Raw genomic sequence first — 20,977 nt, forward strand, 5'->3', positions numbered from 1 at the left:
CTCTGTAGTTTGAGAACCAAACTGGGGAAGGTAAGATAGATGTTCAGGCTTTGAAAACACCAGCTAGTGCTCTTTGTTTGTATCTACATTTGCATTGGGATGAACAACTCTCAGCAGAAGCAAATGCAATTTGTTTAAGTATTTCAGCTAGAGGACAGCAATTATAAAAACAGGGCCCTCCTTTTCCTACCTTCAAAGCATTTGCTGGTGTCAATAATTAGGACCTGAGACCAAGTCCCAAGGCTTAAATCTCTTCTAACTGGGCCAGCCTGACACTTAGGAGATTTACTATTTTGCATTAGACATTGTGAAATGTTACAAACACTTCCCAGGTAGAGCTTTTTTTTGTCCCATTGACTCAGGAATAGTCACACTGCAATGATGTTTTAGACTCCTCCTTGAGAAATGAGCTGCTTCATGCTGTAACTGCAGAGTGTGATCAGTGGATAGACAGAACACCAATGAATCTTTAGTCACAAGACATCCATACAGTTCAGTAGCACCCTCTGAAACATCTACAGCTCCTCACTTGTCAGGAATTGTGTTGCCTTAAGAAATCACATGAAAAATCCTTAATGGTATTTCAATAACACTGACCATGCATTGTCTCTTGGAAAAAAACCCCTAAAACTCAAAAATTTGGTGATCTAAAAGTGTATACCAGGAAGGACAGTCCTGTAGTTACAACTCACCGTAGCTTCTGATGTTGGCATTGACAAAACAAAAGGGAGTCTTCTTCGATGTAAAAAAGCTTTCCATGAGTTGATCAGAAAATACAGAACTCTTTGACCAAAAGTCTCTTTTATAAAAAAAGGCTGCCATATATAAGCTATTATAAAGAATAAATTCTAAGGGCTTAATCAAATAAATTTCTTTCATGAAAGATAAATTTCTGGAGATTGAAAAGTGTAATATAAAGGCTAATTATTTGTTTTCTGTCTGTTACTAAAAAAGTTCTACTAAAATAATAAAAAAATGCTTTCATCATATTTTCTTCCTCTTAATTTTCAAGCTTCCTATATTTTCATTTTTGCATTTTCTTTCCAAAAAGCAGCTTAAGTATTGGACCAAAATTAAACTTGTGAACGACCCAAATTTGTGCGATCCAGTGTCTCAGTGCAGACTGCTGTGTTCAAAGACAGCAGATAGATCCTATATTAAACACTTCCTTGAAAATCTAGTCATCTCAGACAAAGGCTATTTTGAATTTTATAACCTAAATAGTGCCAGACCACCAGTCAGATGAGAAATATTCAAGGAAATAAACTGAAGATATTTTAAGGAGCTGTAGTGTGGGGACACAGTAAATTTGGGTTTAGGACTTCCAGTATCAGATCAGGAGTTGGCAGTTGCATACTGTAAAATATTTTTGAAAAAAAAAAAGTCATGTTTTTAGCTGGATTCTATTTGAAACAATCTTAACTCTGTGCAGGTGGCACTTGGGCTTGTATTGGTACTGTCAGAAGAAATGTCATCAGCCAGTCCTCAGCTTCTTATTTTATCATCTGGAGGTTGGTGTTGCCAGTCAGTGTCCTTTAATTTCAGATCCAAGTCAAAATCTAATAATCTCTGTATTGCAGCCATTTCCCTATTTGCCATAGCTATCTTGCATGTTCTTTTGACCTCTTCTTTTGCATCCACCCTTTGCCTCCCTCCTCATATGCTGAAGAAAGTGAAGAAACTCAGGATGATCTCAGGAACAGATATGGGTTTCTATCTGTAAAGAGGCACACTATAAGTTACATGCACTGTATTTCCCTAGCCCTGTCTGCCAAAATTCAGCCTGGTCCCGGGTTGTCAGCATGCATCATGATAAAGTTTACAATTTCTATGTGGATACCACAGGATAGACACCAAAGGGAACTGGAGCAGCGCAGGGACGGAGTTTTGAAGTGTGACTACAAGAAAGGAACTGATGACTTGATGCAATAGGGTGCTGCTGGCTCCTGAGGTGACCAGCTCATCCAAAGACAGTGGGTACAGTGGGATCTTGATGGCAGACTTCAAACTGAAACTTTGAGCCTAAATGCTCTCTTATCAGAAAGTAAAAAAGGATTCAAGGATTGAGAGGGGACTGTCCTAGGGGCAGCAGCCAAAGGGTAGATGGACAGTACCTTCTCTGTCCTCGGATGTTGTTTACAGGAGAAAGTCAAAATAAATAAAAAAAAAAACCAAACCAACTTGCCTCTGGCCCAAGTAAAGAAGCCACTATGAGAGCTCTCTTCTGCTTGCATTTTTTTATTTGTTTGCTTTATTTCTTTTGTGGGGTGCTCCAGTTTTCTGGGCATGTCTCCAGGGGTTGTGTGCTTTGCCAAGCGGCTGCTTCACATTCTCAGGCAGGCAACATCCTGGTTCCACCCTATCCTTAACGGGGTGTGCTCACACACCCTCATCTACCGTCAAGAACACTTTATTTCAGATAGATGTCTGGTGAAGAGAAATTAGACTAAATCTGCTTTTCTCCCATGAACTGGCCTTATTTAGTGTACTGGCACCTACAAATATGAGCTGTAGCTTGGCACAGCAGTGCTGGAGAGATCCCAGAAGAAGAGATACTCCCCGAGACGTGCACAGGCTCTTTCCACAGGCAGGTTCATAATGTCTCCTCAGGCATCATTTGCTGTTGGTGCATTGTGGCGTAGCTTGACTTGAGTGACAAGGGACTTCAACTGATTAGAAACTACATGGATCACTGTCACATTCTCCAGCAGGGCAGAGGTTTCACCTGTGGACCATCGCCCACAGACATTTACTGTCTCCAGGGCTGTCCCAGACACGGAAGGAAAAAAAACAGAAATGCAGTTTCTAAACAGAAAGGAAAATAGTTACTCATTTGTGTAATAGAGGACAACTGCTTACATTTTACAATACTGCCCGGGAACAGGGAAAATTCAAGGGAAAGGTGATAAACCCACACGTGTAAAAGCCAGGGAGCCGGAGAAGGCAGCTGGGGTGACAAGGACAGGGCTCAGCCCAGCAAGCACGCATCCCGCCCCCGGCCAGAGCTCTGTTCCCGGGCAGCCATGGGCAGCGGCCGGCTCGCTCCCGCAGTCCCCGCTCCCAAGGAGGGGAGAGAACAAGCAGCTTGGCCAGGAGAACGAAACTCACTCCGGTGGGTGCCGCGGACCCCTCATTGCGGGCAGGCGGCGGCGGGCCGGGCCCGGCTCCCCGCGCTCTGCGGGCCGCTGGGCGGCGCTGCGGCAGCGCGGCCCGGCCCCGCGCCGTGAGGGGACTGGCTTGGTGGCGGGGCACTGGCGCTTGTGGGAAGCTGTGAAGATAGCGTGTACATATATAGTATAAAATAAAATAAAATTTAAAAAAAGGTGAATTTAAAAAAATTGCTTAGGCGCAGAGGGAAGGTTCCGTGGGCGGATGACGTCCGCGGCGCTACTTGCGCACGGCAGCGAGCCCCGGTGGCCCTGTGCCTTTGTCCCCCGGAGCCCGGGCCACCGCCGATGCATCCCCCGGCTCCCGAGGGTACTGGAAGCACGGTCTCATGTGTCTCCCGCACTGAGGCAGTGCCGGTACTGGAGGGTTTGTCGGGATTTCCATGGAAGGACCGAGTGACAAGCGGCACGCAGCCAGGAGAGGTGGCTGCCGTGTAGCACCACAGAAGGGCAAGGATGCCGCAGAGATGAAGAGCAGCATAAATACAGATAATAAACATTTCAGAAGAAGGTTTCTCTAAAATGATAGTAACAAAGGGATTTTAATAATGTATTAATTGCTATATGGGGACAGTATATAAGTGGTAGCAGTGACATAGGAAGGGGTGCAGCTTCAAGCAACATGACTGTGCTCCAGTAGGAAACATTTCAAAGGGATTTATTAAGACTCTGCCTCAGTTTTGACTCAAGTTTGCCTGGAATTTTTGCCTATGCACAATATAAACTAAACAAAGATTTGCAATGGACCTGTTTTGGGAATTTCAATGACTACCTCAGTTCTGCATCTGGGAGGAAAAGCAAGTGGAGTCACTGCTGTGGAGGAAGAGTAGGTATGTCAAGATGCTCAGAATGATACTAGACATTCTAACATCAGAAAATATGTCAGCACCCCAAACTTCCTACGACCTGGCAGAAGCTTGTCATTAAAAGTCACTTTCAGAAGACCTGGAAATACAGGGGATCTCCAGGGGGTCGAAAAAAAGTTCATAATGAAACAGTATTTGAAGGACACACAGAACAACCTGGCAATTCACGAAGTGAACTTCTGTCCAGCCTTGACATTGCCTGGATTCTTCTGGCTCTGGGCCTGATGGAAGTCCATAGCCTGAAATGTGTGCTGCCCAAAATGACTGTGTTAGTAAACACCAAGATAAAAGAAAGTATATTATTTATACTAAGTAACATGTATTTACAAAAAACAGATTTTGCTGAGATAATCGGATACCTTTCTCAGAAAAGCAAGACATTTTCATATAAAGCTGCTAGATGCATGAGGCTTCAGTTTTGTGCAGCTCTTTTATGGAGAGGTTATAGCATATCAGTATATCAGTTCACAATCCAGTAGTCAAGTCTATCTTAATGTTAAACAATCATTGTTCAGTATCATTCATTGTTCAGGGGTAGTAACCAGTGAAGCTCCACCTAGATTGTCTCCTGGCTATTTTTCATTTTGATCTGTGGTACAGAAAAAAACCCATAAACTCACCCTATGGCAACAGACCAGAGGAACAGAAACTAAAATAGGCCACTGATGTAATCAGATGGTAAACAAAACCCAAGCATATTATATGTTACCCTATTACAGGTAAACATTATATATCTAAGAATAGAGAATGAAGGCAAAAACTTAAGATGGGAAACTATGCTTTGAAGCAGTAGTTCTGGAAAAGACTCATGAAAGAGGGACACAGCAACTGAACAGAAACTCCCACTGAAAGAGGACCTAGAGGGATAAGGAAATCTTTAGATGTACAGGCAAGTGAGTTCTTGAGTTGGGCTAAGGAAGATTTTGAGATTTGTTAGTAATCTTGCCATTATGCAGAAATACTGGGTCTAGTTCTCCTGTGTTTGGGTCTGGGAGGATGTTGTCACGTTAGTGGGGGGAGAGGTCAGTGTCATTTTTCTGTGCTAGACCCAAAGCACACATTAAAGAACTCCTAATGGTCCAGAGACTTCTCTTATAGACAAGAAAATGGTGTAATGCAGCAAGCAGAATGCTGACATTAGTGAAAGCAAAGCTTTTTATACCTGAAAGATTGATTTCTGGTTGTTATCAAGTATAATTTTCCTGGAACTGAAACCATTCAATACAACTGTATTTTTCTCCTAGATGGAAGTAAATACCTTGAGGTCAAGCTTTCTAGCTTCTGCCTGTGACTGGGAAAAAAATTATGTCCCATAAGATAGTTTCCTGAAACAGGAAAACCTTATGCACTTCTGAGGATAAATGTCAGACTATTTCTTTTACTGGACTTTTGAAAATATGAAATTAAATAATAGAATCATAGAATCATTAAGGTTGAAAAAGACCACCAAGATAATTTAGTAAAACCATCAACCCAGCACTTTCAAGTCTGCCTTCATTCTTTTTGAAAGGGTTTCCTCCACTTCAAGAACCCTTTTCTCTGCCCTCATATTTTGCTCTTGGACTGCTTTTGTGCAGGGCAACCAATGTCAACACTTGCATGTGTCCCCGTGTGAGGATTTATGTATTTGCAAGTTGCCTGCATCCTAACGCTTCTTTTCATTGTGGCAGCACAGTGTATGCAACTAGGAGGCTCAAAGTGCCTAAAAGTGTCCTTTCTTTTTTACTGAGTCACTATGCAGTTGCTTACTGATGATAGAAAAAAGGAACAACTGGAGACCACCTGCTCCAAGCCCCTGCTTAGGACAGGGTTGATTTAATACATGCTACTCTGTGTCTTTTCCAGTCAGTTGTAAGTATGCCAAGGTATGAGAATCCTCAGTACCTCCAGGCAGCCAGTGCTTGAAAGGCTTTCCCCCCCTAATGTTGTGATGGAATTTCCATTCTTGTTCCCTGATAGGCAAGTAAGTGTCAACTAGTGTTTACAGGGAAGGCAGTGTGCTTGATGGTGATGCGATGAAGGACTAACACAGGGAGGTGGCATTTACATTCTTCAGCTTGCTCTTGGTCTTACTGGTTGCTCCGCAACTCCTCTTCAGTGAAACCAGATAAGATTTGAGTAGCAACGTTGTTCTCCAGTCAGCGGGCAGTTCAATGACCAGGTAGTTGACCAAAGTGTTTGATGAAGTCAGAGCAGATTCTGTTTTGACCAGGACTTTAATGAGTGTTGTGTTTACCTGCCTCCATTTCATGTCCATCTTCTCATGCCAGTTTTAGTAATTTCTGGTTCCCTCCTTAGTTGCATCTCTTGAAAGATTTTATAAACTATTCCCAATATCTGTCTGTTTTCAGCTCTGACTTGCTAACATCGCTGGACTTCTTCCTTGAGTCTTCACCACACAAGTGATATGCTTTTTCTCTTACCCTCAACTTTATTTGGAATTGAAAAGTTCAAAGTCTTGTGATTTTCAAGTTTACCTTTGCATAATGTTCACGTTCCTGCTGCTGATGATTACAGCAGATGTAGACAGCACCCAAGCACCAAGAGTAGTCTCTGGCAACACTACAAGTTCCCACCACAGCTGGAGCCACTATCTGTAAGACATCACGCATCTCATTTGCTACTTTAGGAAAAGTGTTACTCTCAGGCAGTCTCTTGAGGGGGTTCCTGCTGAGAAGACAACAGCATGCCTTATTTTAATTTGGGGGTGTCAAATCCCAAGAAAATCTTTGGACTTTCAACTACAAAACATTATGTAAAACTGAACTTACTTACGAGGAAAAACCTTCCTCACAGGCTAGAGAAAATAAAGCAAACAAACAAACAAAACCCAAAACCAAACAAGACAAAAACAAGAGCCCAATCAACTAACCAACCAAAAAGCAAAGGAGGGCAGGAATACCATATAAATTCATAGATTGCTAAACGTCATGAGTGAACATACTAAAGAGACTTAAATGACTTTTTGTTAATTCAAATGAACAAAAACTCTCTTTAAACAGACTGGAAAAGCCAGAGGAATTTGTTTCGCATAACCTAGATCTGCCGTTTCTCTGGAGCTACTGGAACATGAACAATTTTATACAATAAACATAAACCATTCTATACAATAAGGGAAATTAATAGAGATTAACCCACAGCATTAATAAGTTCATGTTTTGTAGCCCTCAGGATTTCCTTGCTCTTTTTGGCGGACTGGACAGCAGCTGGTTTTGGAACTGTTTCTAACCAGCAGAGCAAGCAGGCAGGTTTCCTTCCCTGGGGACAGCAATCACAATCCTGTCTGTTTCACTGTCAGGAGGTACCAAGAAACTGGTTTTAAAAAGCAATATGGAAATAAAACATGACCTGAAACTACACATTGCAGTCATGAGGATCCAAGCATGTCTGAGCTGGGACGGGGGGCCATAGATTGGCTGTTGTGGACTCCAGGGCAAAGCCATGCAGGGAATAAGTGCAGCAGCATTCCCTGCTGGCCTACCCACATACAAATCCTATCCCAGATTGCTTTCAAAATGCTAGTAAGGACTCTCCACCAATTCTCTTTCACTGATGTCACAAGAAGACCCACAGAAATCCAAAAGCTCTACAGCAAGTTGTTAGCAAAGGTAACAAATTCACTGTGCATTTTTTAGTACCATGTGCTTGAGAGATGATAATACAGTAAAAGACAGAAAATTACACTAATTTGGTGAAACAGCTGATTTCCCTGAGACACAGATGAATCTAACTCAGTATTAAATCCAGTAGTTTTGTGAGACATTAGCCTAAATTAATCTCCCATGAAAGTTACACACAGAGAAAGAAACAGAGGATGGGTAGTTGGACAAAAGTATTTGTAAGTAATACATTATCACTCACATACAAATTTATTTTTGCAATGAGTACATACAAATTTATATTTGCAGGCATATAGATACTGCAGCATTTAACTTGGCTTGTTTTCTTTTTCTCTTTTGTTGGAGAAACAGGAGAAACAGCTGGGAGATGAGTAACTAAAGCATTCTGTGTCTGCACACCTGCAGAGTGCAGGTTGAGACACCTCAATGGCAAGACCCTGGAAGCTGCCCAAGAGAGGGATGGTAGGTATCCGACATGTTTCTGAAGCTCTGTGGGAAACCTTCACTGTGGAAAACCCAGCTGCTGACAGGTCACACCCCATGGCACACATCCATTTTTCTTTCTGTGCTTCAAGAGAATTGAGCCAAGCTATCTCTGCATTCACATATCTCCATAAATTTTTCTGGTGAAGATGGAGATTTTATAAATATGGGAGTAAATCTCTGTGTAGGCTTAGATGTTTGCCTCCAAAAGACTACGACAGCATTTGAGCCAGTTAAGATACACTGAATGCTGGACTGAGTTCCCTTACTGGGAAGGGAGTCTGGTCTACTATGATGTGTGTGGAGCCAGTAGGAAAACTGGGAGAAGAGTGAATTACTGTTACTTCTGGCAGCTGCACAAGCCCAGAAACTTTACCATAGGCTGCTTTAAGTAGGATTTTTTTTCTGTGTAAAGGAATAGTGACAAACCTGTGAATAGTTAGGGCTTGTGCAGTCTTACCTACCTCACCTTAAAAGTATTTTCCATTTGTAAGAGTCCCAAAAGCTCAAACACATCTGTGACTTTCTGGCAAAAACAAAACAAACTCACAAGCCAAATTGAAAATTTGATACCCTAGATAGAGAAACCTGCATATATTATGGGTAGTGCAAAACATTAAAAATTTCTTGCACTACAAATATTACACTTAGGCCATGGGTGACATTCCATTACAGCACATGGGTGCTGTAATTGTGAAATGACTGTTTTTCACCTCTAAAATTACCAGTTTCCGTGTTTTGACTCCAGTATGGATTCAGGGCCATTTTCTCTGCTATTGTTAACATACCTGTAGTTCATAAGCAGCATCTCTTATGCAGTGCAAACATCTGTTTAAGAAAAGGGCAGCAAAAAATAAAGTAGGAAGCAGCAAAATAAAAGGAACTAATTGAAATTTCCAAGATGGATTCAGAATAAATATCCCAACAAATGTCAGCCAACACTAAGGAGGCCAAATTGAATGGTGCTCTGAGCAACCTGGTCTAGTGGAAGTTGTCCCTGCCAATGGCAGGGTGCTGGAACTAGATGATCTTTAATGTCCCTTTCAACCCAAACTATTATTCTATGATTCTTTACCAACTTTGATGAGAATCACTTCTCTTAGTGATAACAACTACAGGAAACTTTGCAAATTTGGAATTTAAAAAACTAACCATTGAGCTTTACTCTTCAAACTACGTCAGTGCCATGAAATCCCCCCCCCACCTCTGTAAGCTCTAAATGTAAATGCTTATATGAAACTGCAACTTATCTTTTTGCTGTATATGATTAACTAGTCAAAGGACTCACAGCAAGCCTGTGAGTGGTTCTGTTGTGCAAGTCAAATGGTGAACAACAGGGAGAATTTTTTTATATCCCTGTGGTAAATGATCAGGTAATCCCAAGGAGACAGTCTGCATTTCACCACTATTGGTGATGTGTAGGTGCATAGTCTAAGCTAGGGCTCTAAACTCTCTCAAAAGTCAATGAGAACAAGAGAAGAGGGATTGCCTTTTGAAGGTGTTCATTTAAGAATGGGAAGAAACTGCCAAGTCATTTTCACTGTCTGTAAATAAAGATAGATTAGATTTCAAGTTTTATACCTCTAAAAGTTAGGCAAGACTGCCTCCTCTACAGGTAAGCCCTATTTAAAAGGATTATTTCACTCTAGGCTATAAAATAATTTGATTTGAGTAGATGTGTTTGGCAATGGAGATGTGTCAATTAGGAGTAATGGATCTCAGTTTCAGTAGTGTCTGAAGGTGAAAAATCCAGAGCAGACTGGAGTATTTTACTGAATAATCAGTATTATGCTTACCTTGTATTATGCATATTTTTTCCATTTTGTTGATATTGCTTTTCATATGGTCTTGCACTTTGAAAACATTTAAACAATTGATAGTATTACTTTTTATTACATACAATTAGCTAAGTAGCCTTGGCAAAATTATTATTTTTAATAATATTTCCTGATGAAGAAAAGACTAATCTATATCTAGATATCCCAGGGGGAAAAAACGAGTCTTTGATAGATGGGCCTCATGAGTGTACTAACTATGCATTAAAAGATACATGGAAATTCTTTATAATGCAGTTAAAGTGAACAAATCCAACTAACAATCAGAAAACACTTCTTGAATAATTTCAAGCAGTCACCATGCTTTTAATTTCCCTTTTAAAAATGATAGTGGTATTGATAACATTTTGTTGTATAGTAAAAAATCTGTCTGTATTTTCTCACTGAAAGAGGTCAAAATGGATTGCGCTAATCACATGGTGTATAAAAACCAGGCTCAATCAAAAAACTTGAATTCACAGTGTGATTCATTTTACTCAGCTACATTCCAAAGTAATGCACAGATTAGGTAACAAAAATGATTCCTTGATCAATAGCTAATAAAAATGATTCACTGAATGATCAGTGAAATCTGAAATAAAAATTTGTATTAAAAAAGCCCCATAAAAATTATGTAGACAGTCAGTTTTGACAAGTGCTCACTTACAGAGTTTTCCATAACTGAGTACATACTTTTTTGCAATATGTGTGATAGTGCCAAAAAGGGGTAGTCCTTTTTCACTGCCTTATCTGAAACAAACCTATTTTAAAAATTATGAAGAGACACATTCTCACTACATGAGACCACTACTTTAATGTAGTTCATTTTCCCTTTAGCTGGCATCCAGGCTGCTGTTAAGGACAGGCTTCCTAGCAAATGAAATGGCATCCTGCTGTGCCTTTCATGATGGATACTGTACACTTACCAATCGGTAAACCAGAGATGACGCTACTGAATATTTTATAGAAGCTTCTAAAAAATGGAGGCTGTTATAGTTTCTAGAGTCAGTGTGACTGAGATCTAAGTGATTAACTCCAGGACATTTCTACAACCATCCTTTTCCTTTTGTGATTATCTCATTAACAGGCATTCTAAATTACCTAAAATCCTATTAAAATCAAAAAGAAATAGAAAGTATATGCCTGTCACTGACTATGTAATACTGCTGAATTTTCAGAAAAGCCTGATGATGAGTTGCTCTATGGAGCAACAATCCTACTTCTATGGAGTGACTAATGGAAAGATAAAGCAAGTATGTCCTTACTGGTTGTAAGAAACTCTCTTTCTCCTTTATCTTGCTGTGCACAATCAAATTTTTTGGTAGGAGGTGTGCTAAATATTCATGCTAAAAACATTAATGCGAAAATATGGATTTAAAAAACATTACCATGAAATAATAGTGATAAAGAAGCCTAGATATGATGACTTGGAAGTGGAATTACAGCAGCATCTGAGCATCAGATCTGAATTCAGTTTAGCTCTGACATCAAACTGTCTGCATTATAGACATGTAATTTCATGTACTTTCACACCCCATCTCCATCTCATGCTTTCTGTTTCATCCTATCCACCTGTTTCACCCATTTAGAATAAATGTTTTGGGGGCAATAGCTCATTTCATAGATGCCTTCATGTTAAATAGACCAAATTGTATTGGTCCTAATCCTAATTACAATATTACAACTAGGGAAAGGATAATTCACATCCAAATAATAAAGGGGTAAAGTATAATGAACTTTAAAAGGTCATTGGTGATTCATACAGAAGGAGAGAAGTTCTTTAGAAGGCTGAAACCAGAATTACTCATCAGGATGGTGGGATTTGCTTTAGCCCCAAAAAAGAAATCAAAGCGAAGTCTGCAATTGGATTTTAACTACAACAATACCAGGTCTGTGGAATTCAGAGTCTTCATTCAGGCAAAATTTAATACCAAAGGTCTCTTAGGCTGGATCAACTAAAACATTGATACTAAAACAGGATAGAAATTACTGGGTTTAGTATGTATGAAATTAATAGTTCACAAAAAATTAAAGCAGAGAGTTCTCTTGTGTGACTGTTTATTTCTTTGTCGTTTTGGCAACCTAATTCCTGAGGCTGGATACATCAGATTATCAGTGAATATTTAAATGTAATGAACATGACAACAATAAACACAAGCTTGCAGTTCAGAGAATGATCTAAGATGAACTTAAAACCTTTGCTTGTAGGATTGAGAAAAAAGGTTGAAATCTGTTGGGAGTTTGCCTTTATGGCTTGGAAGAGGGAAATGGACTTCCAGAGCACTAGATCATAAAGGACCTTATTCCTATTGCTCTCAAACCCAGCAAATATGAAGAAAGAGACTTTCACTTATGTGCAGAGTGAAATGTGATACACAGTGAAGGCTCAGGTCTGAATCATGCCTATCAACTTCTGTAGTTCCACTGGGCAGTGGTCCATCAACCTTTGCACAAAGTGTAGCAGCAAACAGTGTTCTTGTACAGTAGTTCTTTACAACAGAATAAAGGTGATGGTATCTTGCCTTGTTGAGTATGAAAATGACCAAAACTCAACCTGTGACAGATAATTTTCTTATATGTTGCCTAGTCAGCAATCAGAAAATGCTGTTTGTTAAACAAGGTGCTTTTTTTGATGCTGCCTCTTAACCTAAGCATTAATTGACCTTGAATCCCAAAGTGAGTCTCTAATTGCTGTGTGACTGCATATCTGCTGTCAATAATTCCAAATGATTGACTTCAATTTCTCACTACTTGAAGTTGTGCTTTCTTTTCCCCTCAAATGTCCTTTTGTTCTGGATGTCCTCATGTTCCTCCAACTGTGTGGTCTCTCCTTTATTTCACTCCAGCAGCTGCTTTGGCATTCTGCGTCTTCTGTTTCAGATACATGAGTGGCTCTGCACATTTGTATTGTGAATATCATGGCTTCAAACCCTGAAAGACTTTTATGTCCTAAAACATTCTCTTTGCAGATTTTATCCTGCCATCTGATGTGCAATATGGCCCACAGATGGTACAGATGAAACCACCCTACAAGCTGTAAATGTTGATAGTCAAAATAAGAAGTTAGAAGAAAACATATAATTAATGTCTCTTCCTTTTCAAAAAATCAAAACAAAAATAAGTCCAAATAGTAAAATAGTTACTGCATTAAAGCTACCAGAATAATTCTCACTCATTCAGTACATATCTCTAATTAAATTCAAACACAGATTTCGAGGGAAATCTAGACTGCAATTACTGGGATCAATTCAGATATAATTAAGTAATCTGAGTTAGAGTTATCATAAGTTATAGCATAGTATTATACAGGAGCCTTGATATGCTTTCAAATCTCTCACAAACCTTTAATAACTATAATAGTTACTATCTAAATGTGTCCAGAGACACATGATAACATTATCTCAAAAGGACTGACACTGACATTGCTTAATTTGATTATATTCGTGTGTAATATCAATAGCAGAGTTGATATACACAGCATAAAAATGTACTACTAAGAACTGGCAAAGTGACAAAGTTTGATCCTGAAGCCTGACCTGCTTTGGTAAACTCTCTTAAACTCTGATTCAACTAAATTTTTAGCTACCTGTTAAGGGTCATATTATTGGCAACTTTATGAATGCGGAGATACCAAGATGTTTAGGCTAATGGAGGTAGCATGTCTTCAGGTAATCCATGGCAGAAGCCCAGCTCTAAGCGATTCAAGCATGTGAATAGCCCTCTCAAAGACAACTGATGTAGAAATTCACATAAAATTTGCATGAAATCAGAATGAAAGTAGCCAGTGAACAACCCAGTTACAAAGCCTTGTTTGGGAGATGTCTTGGTTTTGAACATTAAATGAATTTAGCCTTTTTCTGCCTTGGCTGTAGCCATGAGTTCCAGAACTTCCTTACATTTATTCTCCTGCCACAGTTGTTCTCATTTCTGGACCAAGCAGCATTTTTGCAGTGCCATACTATAGCTGTGCCACCTCTACTTTCTCCAATGCGTATGGACAGTTTTTTTTCCCTCCCACTTTTTGATGGGAACAATGCTGGAACTTAGTGTTTTAACCAGCAAGTACAAAAGAAAAGGATGTGAGAGAAGTACTGGACTTCTTTTTCTCTGTGTCACACTGTAGCAGGTTCCTGTCAAAGAAAATGAACACATACTACCACTTTTTTGTCACTGTACTTTTTTTTTTCCCTCAGGTGTTGAAGCAGAAAGATAAAACACTTTTATCATAGCATAGGATTGAGCCCTATGGTCCCAAGAGATGAGAAAGGCTTTTTGAAAAGCTCTTGAGAAATATGTCCTGTGAAAAGCAAAAAGGGACATAGCTCATACACTTGCTTAATCAATCCAAGGCAGAAGAAATGAAATGCAAAACATTTTTTTCCCCAGTTCAATGGATGCTTACCCTCAGAGCCCCTGGCTATTTTTCTAGTCTCCTTCCCATGCTCCTGAAAAGAGACCTTCATCTACACACCAAGAATCTGAACCCACTTCTTCCCCACTCACTTGGACACAATTTACAGATCTAAATGTTCCAGTTCCTTCTGTTTCCAATCTCTCCAACACAATCAGACCCTCTCACCTTTACCCACCTCAATTAAATATCAGACACAGTATCAGTTCAATTTAATATCAAACACAAATATACGCAGAGCGCCCTTTTCCTGTTGGCCTCCAGCAGCCTCCTAACATGCTAAATCCCTTCAGCTTCTACTTCAGCACCCCTGGACCAGCTCCATTGCTAACTAAACCCAAACAAACCTCCCGCCCAAATTTCAGCTCTGCCCACAGGACTGACCACCGTGCACTGCAGGGCTGTCTCTCACAGGGCAGATGGCACTCCCAGTGCCATCTTCTGCCCTACCGGCCGCCGAGCCATGCTCAGTATCCGACAGGGTTTTGACATTTCCTAGCTTGGCTCCTCTCTGTGCTCTTTCCCTCACAGAATGGAAGCATCCCAGTTGGCTCCGTCCTCGGGGAGTCTTTGCCGCTCCGTCCCGAGCCTCACTGCTCTTCACCTGCCTCCTCCCCTAACTCATGTCCACACTAGCTCCCGTTCCATCACCTCAATCCCCGACACGACGCTGGCACCCCCTTCCCAGCCCCGCCGCCCTGGGGCACGGCCGGGGACGCTGCCGCCGGACGCCCCGCACCTGAGCGCGGTACTCCCGCGGGCACCGCTCGCTCCCCGCGCCTGCCGCCCCCCGACCCCTCTCCTCCCGCTGACAGAGCAGGAGGGGCGGCACCTGCGGGTCCGCCCCATTCTCCTCCCCTCGCCTCCCCTCCCCTCCTCTCGCCGAGAGAGAGAGAGAGACCGAGACCCGGAGGGGGAGAGAGAGACAGTGGCACCGAGGGCGCCGGGAGGCACTGCCTGAGCGCAGTGCTCGGCGTGAGGGGAGGGAGGGGGAAATTAAAAAACCAAAACCAAACCCCCAAAATTTCAAATATTTAAATTTAAACAAAAAAGTGAGGGAGGTGTAGAAGGAGAGTGCTTCAACTTTTTCTCTCTCTGCCCAGCAAGGTAAGGGAACGGCACGGGGCTTTGCTTCGCTTTCTCGCCGGTTTCTGGGAGGGCACAAAGGTAGCGGGATGGGGCGGCGGCGGCATCTCCGCTGGCGGAGCCGCGCTCGGCGTTGTCACCCCGCGGAGCGCAGCCCCGGGGGCGGCGGCGGCGGCGGCGGGCTGCGGGCTGCCAGCGGCGCGGCGGGCAGCACCCGTGTCACCCGCGGGCTGCGGGCGCCCGCCCCTGGGTGGGCTCCAGCCCTTTGTTACCGGCGTCTTGGATCGGGGCGGGGGGGTATAACCCCAGCCGATGGGCCAGGGCGGGGGTGGGAGAAGCTTGGGCAGGGGGCTGCGGGAGCAAAGCAGCCGCCGTGGCCGGGCGGGCGGCGGGCAGCCCAGCTTTGGGACGAGGCGGGCGCGGGGGGTGCAGGTGGCTCCGCCGGGGGCGGGCGGGCGGCGAGCGCGCCCCCGCCCCGCGCTGCCAGGCGGGCGGCCGCCGGCAGAGGGGGCTCGGCCGCCTCGCCCTCCGCGGCCGCGGGGGCTGCGCCCGGGCGGGGAGCCGCGGGACGGGCGTGTTTGGGGGCGCTTCTGGACGTGCGCGGGCCGGGTTTGAGGAGGGAGGGGAGGATGGGGCGCCGGCCCCCTCGCGGGGTGAGGGGCTGTCGCTGTGGCGGGGGCACGGCCGTGTCCCCGGGAGACGCGGCGGCCCCGACGCGCGGTGGCGGCCGCGCTGCTCCCGGGCCGTGCCACCGGCGGCCCGTCCGTGATGCTGCCACGGCGGGGACAGCTGACCGACACGGCTCCTTTGCTGTTGTGGAGTAAGGGCAGAACGGGGGAAAAGCGGCTGGGATGAAGCCGGCGGCGGGTCCCCGCGGCAGCTGGCAGATGTACACCGGGGCCTTTAGGTACCGCCGGGTCCGGCCCTTCTCTCCCGGCGCTCCCCGAAACCTCCGAAAGATGAAAACTCTGTGTACACCACAGGATTTCGGCCAGCTCAGCGGGTGGGCCAAGCATTGCTGTTTGCTTAGGCCCCAAGCCTGCAAATATTTATCCATATTCTGAAATTTAGGAATTATCAATGGTTAGATGTGTTTGAAGTGCGGGAGACTCTTTCAGTAACCCCGTGGAAAAATATTTCCCATGTGTGCTGCTTGTCAGCATGTTTGCTTTGAATATGCTCAAGATAGGACCTTTTTTTACATTATTCCATTTGCCTTTCTTTGAATTGGTGCCTCTTCAGACTTTTCCACTGAATGATACTTTAAGTATTATTGAAATAATACTTCATATTCTTCATACTTAATTGATATGTTGTTACAGAGAGCTTTTTAAAATATGGAAATAAAAAGGCTGCTGAGAAGAAAGTGTTGTGTCTTATTGCCTGACTAGGAATTACTAAAGCTTTATTTTTTAACTTTTTTTTTTTTTTTTGCAATTGTTACTCTTGTTTGAGAGGTGAAGCATAGTTCAGTTGCAGGGATGGTTATATATGTGGCTTCTAAGACAGGTAAAGCTTTCAGCACTTTAAATACTGTAAGGCACACCTAAGTTTGGTTTTTATTAAGGGATATGCCCTCTAAAGAGATGCAAGGATGGGTCTTAGCTTGATTGAAAAACTTATTACATATGTGCTAGTGGATTAAAAAAATCTTTACAGATTTTAAACATTATTCTGTTGAATTTGCTTGTGAGTACAACAAAAGCACTTATGAAGCTGGAGGATTAGCTGGTTAAATACCTCTTTGCAAAGGAATAGGGATTGTGTGAGTATTCTCAGAGCTGTTGAGAAATATTTACTTATTTGTCATTATTAATATTGATGGATTTTGTACATATGCATACTTTTTCTCAGGTATTCTCAAATATTCCCAATAAAATGCTCCAGAAAGTCAATGAATAATGCTCAATATGTGCCTACCTGTTTAAGTGATTGGGTTCTGAGCCCTGAAGGTTTAATTTAACATCTGTAAATACAGATAAAAAGTACAGTCTTTATTTCTGCTTACTGTTAGTAGTGTTGGTGCAAAACAATTTTTTTCTAAGGTGTTCAACAGGAAAAAAAATTAGCTCTAAGTAACAATTTGTACATACTAGGAATTTTTATTGGTTGGGTTTGGCTGTAGATAATGTAGCAATCATAAATAGCGAGGATTTTTCTGTAAGACAGTTTTTAAGTCTGGGATGTAATACTAAAGGAAATAAGTAGTAATAGGCAAGCTGATTACTGAGCTTTTACTGGGATAATTAAATTGCGTGAAGTTTCTTAAGATCACATGAGCACATCACAGATGAAAGGAGGGGTGATCTGACTGTGTGAAAAGTTTGTCTAGAATTCAAAAAAAGCACATTTGGTTCAAGGTCTTCTGAAACACATAGCTACCAATACACATATTGGTATTTGGCAGTTCAACAAGTCATATCTTAAGTATTTTGCAGATATAACATAAAGAAAATTTGGAGTCCAATTTAGGAGACTCTAATTAGTTGCTATGGGATATAGAGAATTAAACTATTTTTTTAAAGGAAAAAAGTCTTGTGTACCTTGAAGCCAGTCACACTATGAATGCTGGGCTGTTTATTCAGTGTAAAATTAGATTCGGTATGATGTCAAAAATGTACTCTAGGAAACCTTTTAGTGAAAGCTGAAAAAAAAATTGAATGCTTTTCTCTCTAATTTTCAGTGCTTCTAGGAAATTTGGAGTGGGCATAGGACTGTAAGGATTTTACTTTCTGTGGCGTAATCAGTTTTGTAGTACCTTTTATATTAAGCATATGGTTTTTAAAAGTGCTTTTTTTGCTCTGTACGGTTCTGTACCATATGTTTTGTATTTAATTCTTTGAATGACCACTGAAACACAGCCAACTTTGGGTAAATGTGGCAACTGTTAACTAGCGCTTAGCAACAGTGCACAATAATCAAGACGGGAAGTGAGGAAGAATGCCATGTCTAATTGAAACTGTGGGGGGCATTTAGCTGGGTAGGACATAATTAACAAAACATGGAGCTTGGACATGATATTAAGGCATCACATCTTGACTCTTGCCAAAAAAGGATTGTGAAATTGACAATGTAAAAAAACCATTTCAGGTATTTTGCTTTACACTTGGAAGAACAGCCTCTTTGAGAGGTATGTGCTTTGCCTATTCTTGTATAATAATTTCTTGCATGCAATGTAAAAGATGCATTTTCTTTTGTTTCTAAAACAATTGTGAGCAGGAAAACTGTTGGGAAAACCAACAAATGAAGGAGTAATAAGCCTTGACATTCTGACAGTCATGTCTTTTACAGAATTATTCCTGTGAACTGGAGTTCATTAGCTATAGTAAGCAATTAAGTGATCTCTAATATCCTGAAACAGATTACAGCAGCATCATAAAACAACACTAATTTTACAACTAATGTGTTGCTATTTTTTTTCAGAATTGTTGACTTTCCTCAAATCCTGTCTTGTCATTACTTTCCTTAATATGTTAAGAAAAGTATTGCTTGTAAAGATATGTGTTCAAAATGCTTTTGCCTAATGTAGTTTCAGGCTTTATTTTAAAAAAATTCCAGACCTGATCATTTTGTTTCATGCTGTATTTTGTGTGAGATACATTAATGGATCAATTTTATTTCTTGTATAACCCAAAGGCATCTTGTTTCTAAGAACTCTGAAGATATCCTCACATAATAAAGAGAGACCTAGTGAATAAAGCTGCAGTGAGTCATTGCAAAAGCTAATCTGTAACTCTGAGCAAACTACTATAGCCTCTGTTAATGGATTTGAATTTGCAGGTAGGTAGTGAGAATGACCCGAAACCAAGGAGCCATTTTTTGAAGGTGTGTGCATTGGCGAACTATCCAGTAGCATTAGGCTCTTAATAATTAAACAGAATCATTAATGTTTTTAGAATCTGGAAGTAAAAAACACAGGATATCTGTTGGAGGAACTTGTAAATGACAAAAATTTGGAACAGTGTTTATTTACAACGGGGACAACTACATTTTGTACACTGTTGTTGGCTTGGAAGTATCAAACAGAAATACAGAGTTCTTACAGAAATTATAGGCTGGATTGATGGGCCAAGGCCAATTGTATGAGGTTTAATGAGGTAAAGTGCCAAGTCCTGCTCTTGGGTCATGATAACCCCGGGCAACACCATAGCCTTGGAAAGAGTGGCTGGAAATGTACTCGGTGGGCAAGGACCCAGGGGTATTGGTTGACAGCCAGCTGAACATGAGCCAGCGTGTGCCCAGGTGGCCAGGAAAGCCAGCAGTATCCTGGCTTGTGTCATTTACTGTGGCCAGCAGGACCAGGGCAGTGATTGTCTCTCTGTGTTCCGTACTGGATGAGGCTGCACCTTTAATCCTGTGTTCCATTTTGGGTCCCTCAATTCAGGAAGGGCATTAGATGCTGGAGCATGTCCAGAGAAGGGCAACGGAGCTGATGATGGTTCTGAAACACAAGTCCTATGAGGAGCGGCTGAGGGAGGCAGGATTGCTTAGCCTGGAGAAAAGGAGGCTCAGAGGGGATCACCTTGCTAGGTGGGTGTTGGTCTCTTCTGCCAGGTAACAAGTGATAGGACAAGAGGAAATGGCCTCAACTTCCTTGAGGGGAAGTTTAGAATGAATATTGGGAAAAATTTCTGCATGGAAAGGTTTGTCCAGCCTTGTAACAGCTGCCCAGGAAAGCTGCTGAATCAACAGCCTTGGAGGTATTTAAGAAGTGTAGTCATGGCACTTACAGACATGGTTTAGTGGTGAACTTGGCAGTGCTGGGTTGATGCTTGGACTCAATGATCATGTAGGCCTTTTTTGATCTAAATCATTCTATGATTCTGTGATTCTGAAATGTAATTAGCTTTGGTTTGGATGACTGCTGAAGCCTGGTGAGCTGGTTTCTGTTGTCTTATTGTGTCACACAATAAGGTCACAATTTCTGTGAAATTCTTTTGGGACATGAGAGACCATAGAGGATTGTGTAAATTATTACTTTCATTGAAGTGTATTTAATGTTATTCTCATTGAGTTAGCCTTTTAAGTTCCATGGCACTTCAGATGTTTAGTAAAAAACCTCCATATACTTGACCTGAAAATCTTGCATCATATACTGTCAAATGCTTTGGTTAATTTGCATTTAATTTTTTTTTTAGCAGTGACACTACACTAACCAATAAAATGTTCATAAAATATAAAAGATAGAAAGAACTATATGTTGTGACATAAAATCACCAGATGAGTAAGAAGGTAGGGAGCAGCCTGAGTCAGTATGACAAGATATGATTGATTCATGTTGGTCATGTAAGGTTTTAGAGAGGTTATTTTGAGGTAGTTTTTCAAACTGCTGGAGCTGTGCACAGAAAACTGTGTGGGCAGACCTAAGATACTGTTACTTAAGAGATTACCAGACATCTGTTGTACTGGTTCCATGAACAAGCCTGGAGTGACTAGTTTTTTGAAATGCTGTGCAGAGATCCTCTTGTTCTCTGTCTCCTATCTCCATCACTGTTTGTAATTAGCTCTTTTCAAGACCCTTGGTATGATT

General features: G+C 41.8%; 1 protein-coding gene and 2 long non-coding RNA genes across 12 annotated transcripts in view; 2 read left to right on the plus strand and 1 right to left on the minus strand.

Moving 5' to 3' along the window:
* Positions 1-2,222: 2,222 nt before the first annotated feature.
* LOC135289224 (uncharacterized) lies at positions 2,223-3,165 on the minus strand. Its single transcript, XR_010352009.1, has 2 exons — positions 3,109-3,165; positions 2,223-2,805 (listed from the first exon to the last, which is right to left on the minus strand). It is a non-coding gene; the product is annotated as an uncharacterized LOC135289224 (long non-coding RNA).
* Positions 3,166-3,501: 336 nt separating this feature from the next.
* On the plus strand, positions 3,502-12,471 carry LOC135309021 (uncharacterized). 2 transcript variants are annotated; one of them, XR_010369339.1, is made up of 3 exons: positions 3,502-3,997; positions 4,753-7,641; positions 8,005-12,471. It is a non-coding gene; the product is annotated as an uncharacterized LOC135309021 (long non-coding RNA). The 2 variants fall into 2 exon arrangements; XR_010369338.1 differs by having other exon boundaries at positions 3,502-7,641.
* Positions 12,472-15,262: 2,791 nt separating this feature from the next.
* GREB1L (GREB1 like retinoic acid receptor coactivator) overlaps positions 15,263-20,977 on the plus strand; it is a 133,172-nt gene continuing 127,457 nt past the window's right edge. For all 9 annotated transcript variants that reach the window (XM_064434868.1, XM_064434854.1, XM_064434950.1 and 6 more), the window contains exon 1: positions 15,263-15,468. The gene's annotated coding sequence lies outside the window, so the exon portion shown is untranslated. The remainder of the gene's footprint in view (positions 15,469-20,977) is intronic.

This window comes from Passer domesticus, chromosome 1 (genome assembly GCF_036417665.1).
Source record: "Passer domesticus isolate bPasDom1 chromosome 1, bPasDom1.hap1, whole genome shotgun sequence".
In the NCBI taxonomy this organism is placed as follows: Eukaryota; Metazoa; Chordata; class Aves; order Passeriformes; family Passeridae; genus Passer; species Passer domesticus.